This window comes from Oncorhynchus gorbuscha, unplaced genomic scaffold (assembly GCF_021184085.1).
Source record: "Oncorhynchus gorbuscha isolate QuinsamMale2020 ecotype Even-year unplaced genomic scaffold, OgorEven_v1.0 Un_scaffold_5555, whole genome shotgun sequence".
Lineage (NCBI taxonomy): Eukaryota > Metazoa > Chordata > Actinopteri > Salmoniformes > Salmonidae > Oncorhynchus > Oncorhynchus gorbuscha.
The window spans coordinates 12,501-25,644 of record NW_025749332.1 but is presented as its reverse complement, the minus strand read 5'-3'; the positions used below and the strand labels follow the sequence as shown (position 1 = coordinate 25,644).

At 48.9% G+C, this 13,144-nt stretch overlaps 1 pseudogene; it reads right to left on the bottom strand.

Moving 5' to 3' along the window:
* Positions 1–3,714: 3,714 nt before the first annotated feature.
* LOC124029110 overlaps positions 3,715–13,144 on the bottom strand; it is a 20,231-nt pseudogene continuing 10,801 nt past the window's right edge.

Below are 13,144 nucleotides of genomic sequence, written 5' to 3'. Positions count from 1 at the left end.
GGTTAGAGCAGGTAGTCTAGTGGTTAGAGCAGGTAGTCTAGTGGTTAGAGCAGGTAGTCCTAGTGGTTAGAGCCAGGTAGCCTAGTGGTTAGAGCAGGTAGCCTAGTGGTTAGAGCAGGTAGCCCTAGTGGTTGAGAGCAGGTAGCCTAGTGGTTAGAGCAGGTAGCCTAGTGGTTAGAGCAGGTAGCCTAGTGGTTAGAGCAGGTAGCCTGAGTGGTTAGAGCAGGTAGCCTAGTGGTTGGGAGGCAGGTAGCCTGAGTGGTTAGAGCAGGTAGCCTAGTGGTTAGAGCAGGTAGCCTAGTGAAGTTAGAAACGGAGTAACTTCGATGGTTAGAGCAGGTAGCCTAGTGGTTAGAGCAGGTAGCCTAGTGGTTAGAGCAGGTAGCCTAGTGGTTAGAGCAGGTAGCCTAGTGGTTAGAGCAGGTAGCCTAGTGGTTAGAGCAGGTAGCCTGAGTGGTTAGAGCAGGTAGCCTGGTGGTTAGAGCAGGTAGCCTGAGTGGTTAGAGCAGGTAGCCTAGTGGTTAGAGCAGGTAGCCTGGTGGTTAGAGCAGGTAGCCTAGTGGTTAGAGCAGGTAGTCCTGAGTGGTTAGGGCAGGTGAGTCTAGTGGTTAAGAGCAGGTAGTCTAGTGGTTAGAGCAGGTAGTCTAGTGGTTAGAGCAGGTAGTCTAGTGGTTAGAGCAGGGTAGTCTAGTGGTTAGAGCAGGTAGTCTAGTGGTTAGAGCAGGTAGTCTCAGTGGTTAGAGCAGGTAGTCTAGTGGTTAGAGCAGGTAGTCTAGTGGTTAGAGCAGGTAGTCTGAGTGGTTAGAGCAGGTAGTCTAGTGGTTAGAGCAGGTAGTCTAGTGGTTAGAGCAGGTAGTCTAGTGGTTAGAGCAGGTAGTCTAGTGGTTAGAGCAGGTAGTCTAGTGGTTAGAGCAGGTAGTCTAGTGGTTAGAGCAGGTAGTCTAGTGGTTAGAGCAGGTAGTCTAGTGGTTAGAGCAGGTGAGTCTAGTGGTTAGAGCAGGTAGTCTAGTGGTTAGAGCAGGTAGTCTAGTGGTTAGAGCAGGTAGTCTAGTGGTTAGAGCAGGTAGTCTAGTGGTTAGAGCAGGTAGTCTAGTGGTTAGAGCAGGTAGTCTAGTGGTTAGAGCAGGTAGTCTAGTGGTTAGAGCAGGTAGATCTAGTGGTTGGAGCAGGTAGTCTAGTGGTTAGAGCAGGTAGTCTAGTGGTTAGAGCAGGTAGTCTAGTGGTTAGAGCAGGTAGTCTAGTGGTTAGGAGCTAAGGTAGTCTAGTGGTTAGAGCAGGTAGTCTAGTGGTTAGAGCAGGTAGTCTAGTGGTTAGAGCAGGTAGTCTGAAGTGGTTAGAGGCAGGTAGTCCTAGTGGTTAGAGCAGGTAGTCTAGTGGTTAGAGCAGGTAGTCTAGTGGTTAGAGCAGGTAGTCTAGTGGTTAGAGCAGGTAGTCTAGTGGTTAGAGCAGGTAGTCTAGTGGTTAGAGCAGGTAGTCTAGTGGTTAGAGCAGGTAGTCTAGTGGTTAGAGCAGGTAGTCTAGTGGTTAGAGCAGGTAGTCTAGTGGTTAGAGCAGGTAGTCTAGTGGTTAGAGCAGGTAGTCTAGTGGTTAGAGCAGGTAGTCTAGTGGTTAGAGCAGGTAGTCTAGTGGTTAGAGCAGGTAGTCTAGTGGTTAGAGCAGGAAGTCTAGTGGTTAGAGCAGGTAGCCTAGTGGTTAGAGCAGGTAGTCTAGTGGTTAGAGCAGGTAGTCTAGTGGTTAGAGCAGGTAGTCTAGTGGTTAGAGCAGGTAGTCTAGTGGTTAGAGCAGGTAGTCTAGTGGTTAGAGCAGGTAGTCTAGTGGTTAGAGCAGGTAGTCTAGTGGTTAGAGCAGGTAGTCTAGTGGTTAGAGCAGGTAGCCTAGTGGTTAGAGCGTTGGGCCAGTAACCGAAAGGTTGCTAGATCTAATCCCCGAGCTGACACGGTACAAATCTGTAGCTCTGCCCCTGAACAAGGCAGTTAACCCACTGTTCCTAGGCCGTCATTGAAAATAAGAATTTGTTCTTAACTGACTTACCTAGTAGAATAAAGGTTAAAAAATAAAATAATATAGAGATTCTGTTGTGTTTTAAACTCTAAATGAGTGAGAAATAGATGTTATTAAGCAGGTTTCCATCCAACCATCATATGGAAGTAAACATGGAGTCATGCAACGATATGATTCACAGTTTAAGCTACAGATTTAATAAGTGATGAACAGGGAGGTGAAAGATGAACTTGCCTACTTGATGTTCCTTGACAATAAATATCCAGGGTCATTTGACCCCCCGTCCCCCCAAATAAATCTAGCCCTTATCCATAATAATCTCATCATGTAGGCTTACCCCACACTGTATGTGCCAGCTATTGGCTCAAGTGCCACAGGCCAAGACCACAGCAACATCTTATAGAGGACGACACACGGCAATGTCTTATAGAGGACGACACACGGCAATGTCTTATAGAGGACGACACACGGCAACGTCTAGAGGACGACACACGGCAACGTCTAGAGGACGACACACGGCAACGTCTAGAGGACGACACACGGCAACGTCTAGAGGACGACACACGGCAACGTCTAGAGGACGACACACGGCAACGTCTAGAGGACGACACACGGCAACGTCTAGAGGACGACACACGGCAACGTCTAGAGGACGACACACGGCAACGTCTAGAGGACGACACACGGCAACGTCTAGAGGACGACACACGGCAACGTCTAGAGGACGACACACGGCAACGTCTAGAGGACGACACACGGCAACGTCTAGAGGACGACACACGGCAACATCTTATAGAGGACGACACACGGCAACATCTTATAGAGAACGACACACAGCAACGTCTAGAGGACGACACACAGCAACGTCTAGAGAACGACACACAGCAACGTCTAGAGAACGACACACAGCAACGTCTAGAGAACGACACACAGCAACGTCTAGAGTACGACACACAGCAACGTCTAGAGAACGACACACAGCAACGTCTAGCGGACGACACACAGCAACGCCTAGAGGACGACACACAGCAACGTCTAGAGGACGACACACAGCAACGTCTAGAGGACGACACACAGCAACGTCTAGAGGACGACACACAGCAACGTCTAGAGGACGACACACAGCAACATCTTATAGAGAACGACACACAGCAACGTCTAGAGAACGACACACAGCAACGTCTAGAGAACGACACACAGCAACGTCTAGAGAACGACACACAGCAACGTCTAGCGGACGACACACAGCAACGCCTAGAGGACGACACACAGCAACGCCTAGAGGACGACACACAGCAACGCCTAGAGGACGACACACAGCAACGCCTAGAGGACGACACACAGCAACGTCTAGAGGACGACACACAGCAACGTCTAGAGGACGACACACAGCAACGTCTAGAGGACGACACACAGCAACGTCTAGAGGACGACACACAGCAACGTCTAGAGGACGACACACAGCAACATCTTATAGAGAACGACACACAGCAACGTCTAGAGAACGACACACAGCAACGTCTAGAGAACGACACACAGCAACGTCTAGAGGACGACACACGGCAACATCTAGAGGACGACACACAGCAACGTCTAGAGGACGACACACGGCAACATCTAGAGGACGACACACTGCAACATCTAGAGAACGACACACGGCAACGTCTAGAGAACGACACACAGCAACATCTCATGAAGCTCTAGAGAACGACACACAGCAACGTCTAGAGGACAACACACAGCAACGCCTGATGATGCTTTAAACAGAGGCTGTATAACGAGGCCAGGGCTTTAATGCGGGGTTACGTACCCATACTTCATGACGTGAAGGTTCCACAGCTTCATCACCTCCTTCTCTCCATCGTTCACGTCTGTAAACTCCTGGATTTGCTGTAGACAGAACAACAGTCAAGAGTGGATTCTGAGTCAAGTTGGAGACTCCAAACCCAATGTCAGTGTGGCTCTGTTGTAATGGTAGACCTGGGTTTGTATGGGCCTAATACCTACAGGCTGTACTGGTGCAGAGTAGACCTGGGTTTGTATAATACCTACAGGCTGTACTGGTGCAGAGTAGACCTGGGTTTGTATGGGCCTAATACCTACAGGCTGTACTGGTGCAGAGTAGACCTGGGTTTGTATGGGCCTAATACCTACAGGCTGTACTGGTGCAGAGTAGACCTGGGTTTGTATAATACCTACAGGCTGTACTGGTGCAGAGTAGACCTGGGTTTGTATGGGCCTAATACCTACAGGCTGTACTGGTGCAGAGTAGACCTGGGTTTGTATGGGCCTAATACCTACAGGCTGTACTGGTGCAGAGTAGACCTGGCTTTGTATAATACCTACAGGCTGTACTGGTGCAGAGTAGACCTGGGTTTGTATGGGCCTAATACCTACAGGCTGTACTGGTGCAGAGTAGACCTGGGTTTGTATGGGCCTAATACCTACAGGCTGTAATATGGTAGCTACCTGCTCAGTGTGTGTCTCACCATGTGTGGTAGCTACCTGCTCAGTGTGTGTTTGCGTCTCTCACCATGATGGTCCTCTCTCGGAGCCAGAAGGGGTCAGTCTCATCCTCACTGTCGTGATCTACCTCCTGGGGTGAGCAGAGCAGCTGTCTGAACGGAAGTAGAGGCGGTTGTGACCTGGGATGATTCTCTGCTGGTCTCCCTCCATCAGCCCTGAACCTACAGACTGGGGGAGGAGACGCCTGCCTAAGGGGAGGAGGGGAGGGGTTAGTAAGTGACTGTCAATTGTACCTGAATACATACATGCTTTAGCCTACAGGAAGAGAGAGGTAAAGATCCTACTGAAAGGAGAACAGAAGAGAGGGAAAGAGAGAGAGGTAACTATCCTACAGGAAGGAGAGGAGAGAGGTAAATATCCTACAGGAAGGAGAGGAGAGAGGTAAATATCCTACTGAAAGGAGAACAGAAGAGAGGGAAAGAGAGAGAGGTAAATATCCTACAGGAAGGAGAGGAGAGAGGTAAATATCCTACAGGAAGGAGAGGAGAGAGGTAAATATCCTACTGAAAGGAGAACAGAAGAGAGGGAAAGAGAGAGAGGTAAATATCCTACAGGAAGGAGAGGAGAGAGGTAAATATCCTACAGGAAGGAGAGGAGAGAGGTAAATATCCTACTGAAAGGAGAGGAGAGAGGTAAATATCCTACAGGAAGGAGAGGGAAAGAGAGAGAGGTAAATATCCTACAGGAAGGAGAGGAGAGGGAAAGAGAGAGAGGTAAATATCCTACAGGAAGGAGAGGAGAGGGAAAGAGAGAGAGGTAAATATCCTACAGGAAGGAGAGGGAAAGAGAGAGAGGTAAATATCCTACTGGAAGGAGAACAGAAGAGTGTGTGTGTGTGTGTGTGACCCAGACGTGTGTACCCAGTTACCTGCAGATGAAGGTGCGTGCGTGCGTGTGTGCGTGTGACCCAGAAAGTGTACCCAGTTACCTGCAGATGAAGGTGTGTGTGTGTGTGTGTGTGTGTGTGTGCGCGTGTGACCCAGAAAGTGTACCCAGTTACCTGCAGATGAAGGTGTGTGTGTGTGTGTGACCCAGATACCTGCAGATGAGGATGTGTGTGTGTGTGTGTGTGTGTGTGTGTGTGTGTGTGTGTGTGTGTGTGTGTGTGTGTGTGTGTGTGTGTGTGTGTGTGTGTGTGTGTGTGTGTGTGTGTGAGACCCAGACGTGTGTACCCAGTTACCTGCAGATGAAGGTGTGTGTGTGTGTGACCCAGAAAGTGTACCCAGTTACCTGCAGACGAGGATGTGTGTGTGTGTGTGACCCAGACGTGTGTACCCAGTTACCTGCAGATGAAGGTGTGTGTGTGTGACCCAGACGTGTGTACCCAGTTACCTGCAGACGAGGATGTGTGTGTGTGTGTGTGTGACCCAGACGTGTGTACCCAGTTACCTGCAGACGAGGATGTGTGTGACCCAGACGTGTGTACCCAGTTACCTGCAGACGAGGATGTGTGTGTGTGTGTGTGTGTGTGTGTGTGTGTGTGTGTGTGTGTGTGTGTGTGTGTGTGTGTGTGTGTGTGTGTGTGTGTGTGTGTGTGTGTGTGTGTGTGTGTGTGTGTGTGTGTGTGTGTGTGTGACCCAGACGTGTGTACCCAGTTACCTGCAGATGAAGGTGTGTGTGTGTGTGTGTGTGACCCAGTTACCTGCAGACGAGGATGTGTGTGACCCAGACGTGTGTACCCAGTTACCTGCAGACGAGGATGTGTGTGTGTGTGTGTGACCCAGTTACCTGCAGACGAGGATGTGTGTGACCCAGGTTACCTGCAGACGAGATGTGTGTGACCCAGTTACCTGCAGACAGGATGTGTGTGACCCAGTTACCTGCAGACGAGATGTGTGTGGGACCCAGTTACCTGCAGACGAGGATGTGTGTGACCCAGTTACCTGCAGACGAGGATGTGTGTGACCCAGTTACCTGCAGACGAGGATGTGTGGGGACCCAGTTACCTGCAGACGAGGATGTGTGTGACCCAGTTACCTGCAGACGAGGATGTGTGTGACCCAGTTACCTGCACAGACGAGGATGTGTGTGACCCAGTTACCTGCAGATGAGGATGTGTGTGACCCAGTTACCTGTGTGTGTGTGGATGTGTGTGACCCAGTTACCCAGTGCAGACGAAGGATGTGTGTGTGTGTGTGACCCAGTTACCTGCAGACGAGGATGTGTGTGACCCAGTTAGCCTGCAGACGAGGATGTGTGTGTGTGAACGTGTGTGTGTGCAGACGTGGATGTGTGTGACCCAGTTACCTGCAGACGTGATGTGTGTGACCCAGTTACCTGCAGACGAGGATGTGTGACCCAGTTACCTGCAGACGAGGATGTGTGTGACCCAGTGATACCTTATTTTTATTGCAGACGAGATGGGTGAGACCAGTCTACCAAGTTCAGCATTTATTCTCAATGAGTACTGACCCAAATACCATTACATTTAAAACTGAGGATAAAATGGCGTCATCAGACACCCCTCTCCCAGTCTTACAATGGCAGACGAGGATAGTTTCACCCCCTCAGTTACCTGCCTAGATATACTTCTCTCTGCTAGAATCAGTGTAGGACCCTTATACTGTTACCTGCAGACGAGGATGTGTGTGACCCGTTAACTGCAGACGAGGATCATTAAAGTATACATAATTGATCATCTAAACAGTTTCCTCTGTCACCTTTGCAGACGAGGATGTGTGTGACCAGTTACCTGCAGACGAGGATGTGTGCACAGTTACCTGCAGACGAGGATGTGTGTGACCCAGTTACCTGCAGACGAGGATGTGTGTGACAGTTACCTGCAGACGGATGTATGCTGACCCAGTTACCTGCAGACGAGGATGTGTGTGACCCAGTTACCTGCAGACGAGGATGTGTGTGACCCAGTTACCTGCAGACGAGGATGTGTGTGACCCAGTTACCTGCAGACGAGGATGTGTGTGACCCAGTTACCTGCAGACGAGGATGTGTGTGACCCAGTTACCTGCAGACGAGGATGTGTGTGACCCAGTTACCTGCAGACGAGGATGTGTGACCCAGTTACCTGCAGACGAGGATGTGTGTGACGGGGGATCTCTTGACGGGTCCGTTCCTGCTGAAGGCGAAGCCGGGCTGACTGTGAATATCCCGAGGATTCCCAGCATGCACCCCGTCGTAACGCTCATTAATAGACACGTCTATCCTCGCTCCTTTAGGGTGGGGCTGGTGAGGTCATAGGACATGTCAATCACAACAGACCTGTCTAGTTTAATAACCAGCCCTTATTCAGCCCCCAATATGTACAGCTCCTGACAGTACAACCCCGCCACCCCACACACACACCCCCGGTCTCTCTCACCTCCTAGGCTGTTTACACAGCCAGCCAAATTATTGGCAAAATATCAGAATTGGGCTGCCTGTCTAATGCAGTCATAGTTGAAGATGAATCTGCTGTGGGCCAGTTTGAGGAGACTGTAGTCCTCTACAGTTCAGAGAGCACCAGACAAACAAACACACAGTCTCTCACCACGTAGTTGAAGATGAATCTGCTGTGGGCCAGTTTGAGGAGACTGTAGTCCTCTACAGTTCAGAGTGCACCAAACTCTCTCTCTCTCTCTCTCTCTCTCTCTCTCTCTCTCTCTCTCTCTCTCTCCTCTCTCGCTCTCACCACGTAGTTGAAGATGAATCTGCTGTGGGCCAGTTTGAGGTGTTTGAGGAGACTGTAGAGTCTCCTACAGTTCAGAGTGCACCAGGGACAGTGGAGGTCATCTCTAGCCTCGGTTTGCTGCTGTGTGTTGTGGTTATACAGGAACTAGAGAGAGAAGGAGAGAGAGGGAGAGAGAGAGGGGTGAGGGAGGGAGGGAGAGAGAGAGAGAGGGGTGAGAGGAGAAGGAGAGCGTGAGAAGGATATAGACTATGTAATTCTACACATAAGGTCAGCCAGTCTGACCATAGAGTATGAGTCAGTAGAAACTATGAAACTCCCCATCCTTGACAGCCAAGTCTGAAATACATTGAACCAAATGGGACCCTATTGCCTACATAGTGAACCATGGGCCCTGGTCAAATGAAGGGCACTATATAGGGAACAGGATGCAGACCTGCTATAAAGGACCAGGTCTCTAATAACCCCCAGTCAGACCTGTTATAAAGGACCAGGTCTCTAATAACCCCCAGTCAGACCTGTTATAAAGGACCAGGTCTCTAATAACCCCCAGTCAGACCTGTTATAAAGGACCAGGTCTCTAATAACCCCCAGTCAGACCTGTTATAAAGGACCAGGTCTCTAATAACCCCCAGTCAGACCTGTTATAAAGGACCAGGTCTCTAATAACCCCCAGTCAGACCTGTTATAAAGGACCAGGTCTCTAATAACCCCCAGTCAGACCTGTTATAAAGGACCAGGTCTCTAATAACCCCCAGTCAGACCTGTTATAAAGGACCAGGTCTCTAATAACCCCCAGTCAGACCTGTTATAAAGGACCAGGTCTCTAATAACCCCCAGTCAGCCTGTTATAAAGGACCAGGTCTCTAATAACCCCCAGTCAGACCTGTTATAAAGGACCAGGTCTCTAATAACCCCCAGTCAGACCTGTTATAAAGGACCAGGTCTCTAATACCATCCACCCCCAGTCAGACCTGTTATAAAGGACCAGGTCTCTAATAACCCCCAGTCAGACCTGTTATAAAGGACCAGGTCTCTAATAACCCCCAGTCAGACCTGTTATAAAGGACCAGGTCTCTAATAACTCCCAGTCAGACCTGTTATAAAGGACCAGGTCTCTAATAACCCCAGTCAGACCTGTTATAAAGGACCAGGTCTCTAATACCATCCACCCCAGTCAGACCTGTTATAAAGGACCAGGTCTCTAATAACTCCCCAGTCAGACTCATATAAAGGACCAGGCCCCCATTAACCCCCAGTCAGACCTGTTATAAAGGACCAGGTCTCTAATAACCCCAGTCAGACCTGTTGGTAAAGGACCAGGTCTCTAATAACCCCCAGTCAGACCCAAGGTTATAAAAGGGACCAGGTCTCTAATACCATATCCACCTCCAGTCAGACCTGTTACAAAGGACCAGGTCTCTAATACCCCCAGTCAGACCTGTTATAAAGGACCAGGTCTCTAATACCCCAGTCAGACCTGTTATAAAGGACCAGGTCTCTAATAACCCCCAGTCAGACCTGTTATAAAGGACCAGGTCTCTAATATCCACCTCCAGTCAGACCTGTTATAAAGGACCAGGTCTCTAATAACCCCAGTCAGACCTGTTATAAAGGACCAGGTCTCTAATACCCCCAGTCAGACCTGTTATAAGGACCAGGTCTCTAATAACCCCAGTCAGACCTGTTATAAAGGACCAGGTCTCTAATACATCCACCTCCAGTCAGACCTGTTATAAAGGACCAGGTCTCTAATAACCCCCAGTCAGACCTGTTATAAAGGACCAGGTCTCTAATAACCCCCAGTCAGACCTGCTATAAAGGACCAGGTCTCTAATACCATCCACCCCAGTCAGACCTGTTATAAAGGACCAGGTCTCTAATAACCCCAGTCAGACCTGTTATAAAGGACCATGTCTCTAATACCCCCAGTCAGACCTGTTATAAAGGACCAGGTCTCTAACCCCCAGTCAGACCTGCTATAAAGGACCAGGTCTCTAATACCTCCACCTCCAGTCAGACCTGTTATAAAGGACCAGGTCTCTAATAACCCCCAGTCAGACCTGTTATAAAGGACCAGGTCTCTAATACCCCCAGTCAGACCTGTTATAAAGGACCAGGTCTCTAATACCCCCAGTCAGACCTGTTATAAAGGACCAGGTCTCTCATACCATCCACCTCCAGTCAGACACATAACAAGAGAACAAAAGACAAGCACAACACAACTGTGATTCAGACATGGATTGCACAATGCAATCTGCTCTAAAGTCAAGAATACAAGTGTGTTTCTCCCTCTCACCTGGTAGAATATGCGTAGATTGTCACTCGGTTCCTCAAGAGTGTGTTCTTGTCTCATCTGAAACTCTGTACTGCTGAAGGAGTCTTTCACAGCTACAGAGAGAGGGAAGAAACGTGTTCCACGTTTAAAGGGATTCTTTGGTGAGGTCATAGAAGTGTTCCACGTTCAAAGGGATTCTTTAACGTGTTCCACGTTCAAAGGGATTCTTTAAGGTGTTCCACGTTCAAAGGGATTCTTTAACCTGTTCCACGTTCAAAGGGATTCTTTGGTGAGGTCATAGAACGTGTTCCACGTTCAAAGGGATTCTTTGGTGAGGTCATAGAACGTGTTCCACGTTCAAAGGGATTCTTTAACCTGTTCCACGTTCAAAGGGATTCTTTGGTGAGGTCATAGAACGTGTTCCACGTTTAAAGGGATTCTTTGGTGAGGTCATAGAACGTGTTCCACGTTCAAAGGGATTCTTTAACGTGTTCCACGTTCAAAGGGATACTTCAGGATTTTGCTAATGAGGTCATTTATCTACTTCCCCAGAAATCAGATGAACTCGTGGATACTACTTTTATTTCTCAGTGTCCAGTATGAAGGATGTTGCTAACTATCACTGGCGCAATTGCTAACTAATGTTCGCTAGCAGACACCACAGACTTCCAGTCATTGTGCTAACGCTAGTTAGCATTAGCTCACAAAACTACCTCTTAACTTCCTTTATACCAGATGCAAAGACATAAAAATGATATTCATTTAAACATGGTGTATGTTAAAGTATCCCTTTAAATTGACACCATTTAGTGAGCTTCTACAGATTACAACAGTCCGTATGTGTGCGAGAGCGTCGTCTGGCCCATGTCTCACCTACGGTCTGAGTGGGTCTGAGGGAGCAGGGCTTAGGGTCGGAGGTCAGGCTGCTAGCGTCAGCGTTCCGCGTGGCGAGGGGTTTGGCCACAGGGGCCGTCGACCTATCACTGGGCTCGCCTGTCCAACGCAGTGTGAACTGGAGAGTAGGACCCTTGGAGAACGTCTCAAACGGAGGGAGGAGCTACAGAAAGTGGGGTAGAGAGACAAAGACATGAGTAAAGGGAAGTGCTGACCTCTTCCTGTCTGTTCAGAGAGGAAGACCAGGGGCCTGGGAGGAGGAATTACATACTAGTGATGCACCGTATACAAAACTTCTGGACTTTTTTTTGATACAATCATTTTTATTTTCGATACTTCCTGCCAAATGTATCTCACGGATCAAATTTGTTTATCAACGCAGTCAATGTCCCCAACGGAATACACCGTGCCTGTCGCCACTTAGCCTGGACTGGGAGTCTGGACTGTATCATGTTAGCTCTACTAGCCTGTACTGGGAGTCTGGACTGTATCATGTTAGCTCCCACTTAGCCTGTACTGGGAGTCTGGACTGTATCATGTTAGCTCTCCACTTAGCCTGTACTGGGGTCTGGACTGTATCATGTTAGCTCCCCACTTAGCCTGGACTGTATCATGTTAGCTCCCCACTTAGCCTGTACTGAGAGTCTGGACTGTATCATGTTAGCTCCCCACTTAGCCTGTACTGGGAGTCTGGACTGTATCATGTTAGCTCCCCACTTAGCCTGTACTGGGAGTCTGGACTGTATCATGTTAGCTCTCCACTTAGCCTGTACTGGGAGTCTGGACTGTATCATGTTAGCTCCCCACTTAGCCTGTACTGGGAGTCTGGACTGTATCATGTTAGCTCTCCACTTAGCCTGTACTGGGGGTCTGGACTGTATCATGTTAGCTCCCCACTTAGCCTGGACTGTATCATGTTAGCTCCCCACTTAGTCTGGACTGTATCATGTTAGCTCCCCACTTAGTCTGTACTGTATCATGTTAGCTCCCCACTTAGCCTGTACTGTATCATGTTAGCTCCCACTTAGCCTGTACTGTATCATGTTAGCTCCCACTTAGCCTGTACTGTATCATGTTAGCTCCCACTTAGCCTGTACTGTACCATGTTAGCTCCCCACTTAGCCTGTACTGTATCATGTTAGCTCCCCACTTAGCCTGTACTGTATCATGTTAGCTCTCCACTCAGCCTGTACTGTATCATGTTAGCTCCCCACTTAGCCTGGACTGTATCATGTTAGCTCCCCACTTAGCCTGTACTGTATCATGTTAGCTCCCCACTTAGCCTGTACTGTATCATGTTAGCTCCCCACTTAGCCTGTACTGTATCATGTTAGCTCCCCACTTAGCCTGTACTGTATCATGTTAGCTCCCCACTTAGCCTGTACTGTATCATGTTAGCTCCCCACTTAGCCTGTACTGTATCATGTTAGCTCTCCACTCAGCCTGTACTGTATCATGTTAGCTCCCCACTTAGCCTGTACTGTATCATGTTAGCTCCCCACTTAGCCTGTACTGTATCATGTTAGCTCCCCACTTAGCCTGTACTGTATCATGTTAGCTCCCACTTAGCCTGTACTGTATCATGTTAGCTCCCACTTAGCCTGGACTGTATCATGTTAGCTCTCCACTCAGCCTGTACTGTATCATGTTAGCTCCCCACTTAGCCTGTACTGTATCATGTTAGCTCTCCACTCAGCCTGTACTGTATCATGTTAGCTCCCCACTTAGCCTGTACTGTATCATGTTAGCTCCCCACTTAGCCTGTACTGTATCATGTTAGCTCCCCACTTAGCCTGTACTGTATCATGTTAGCTCCCACT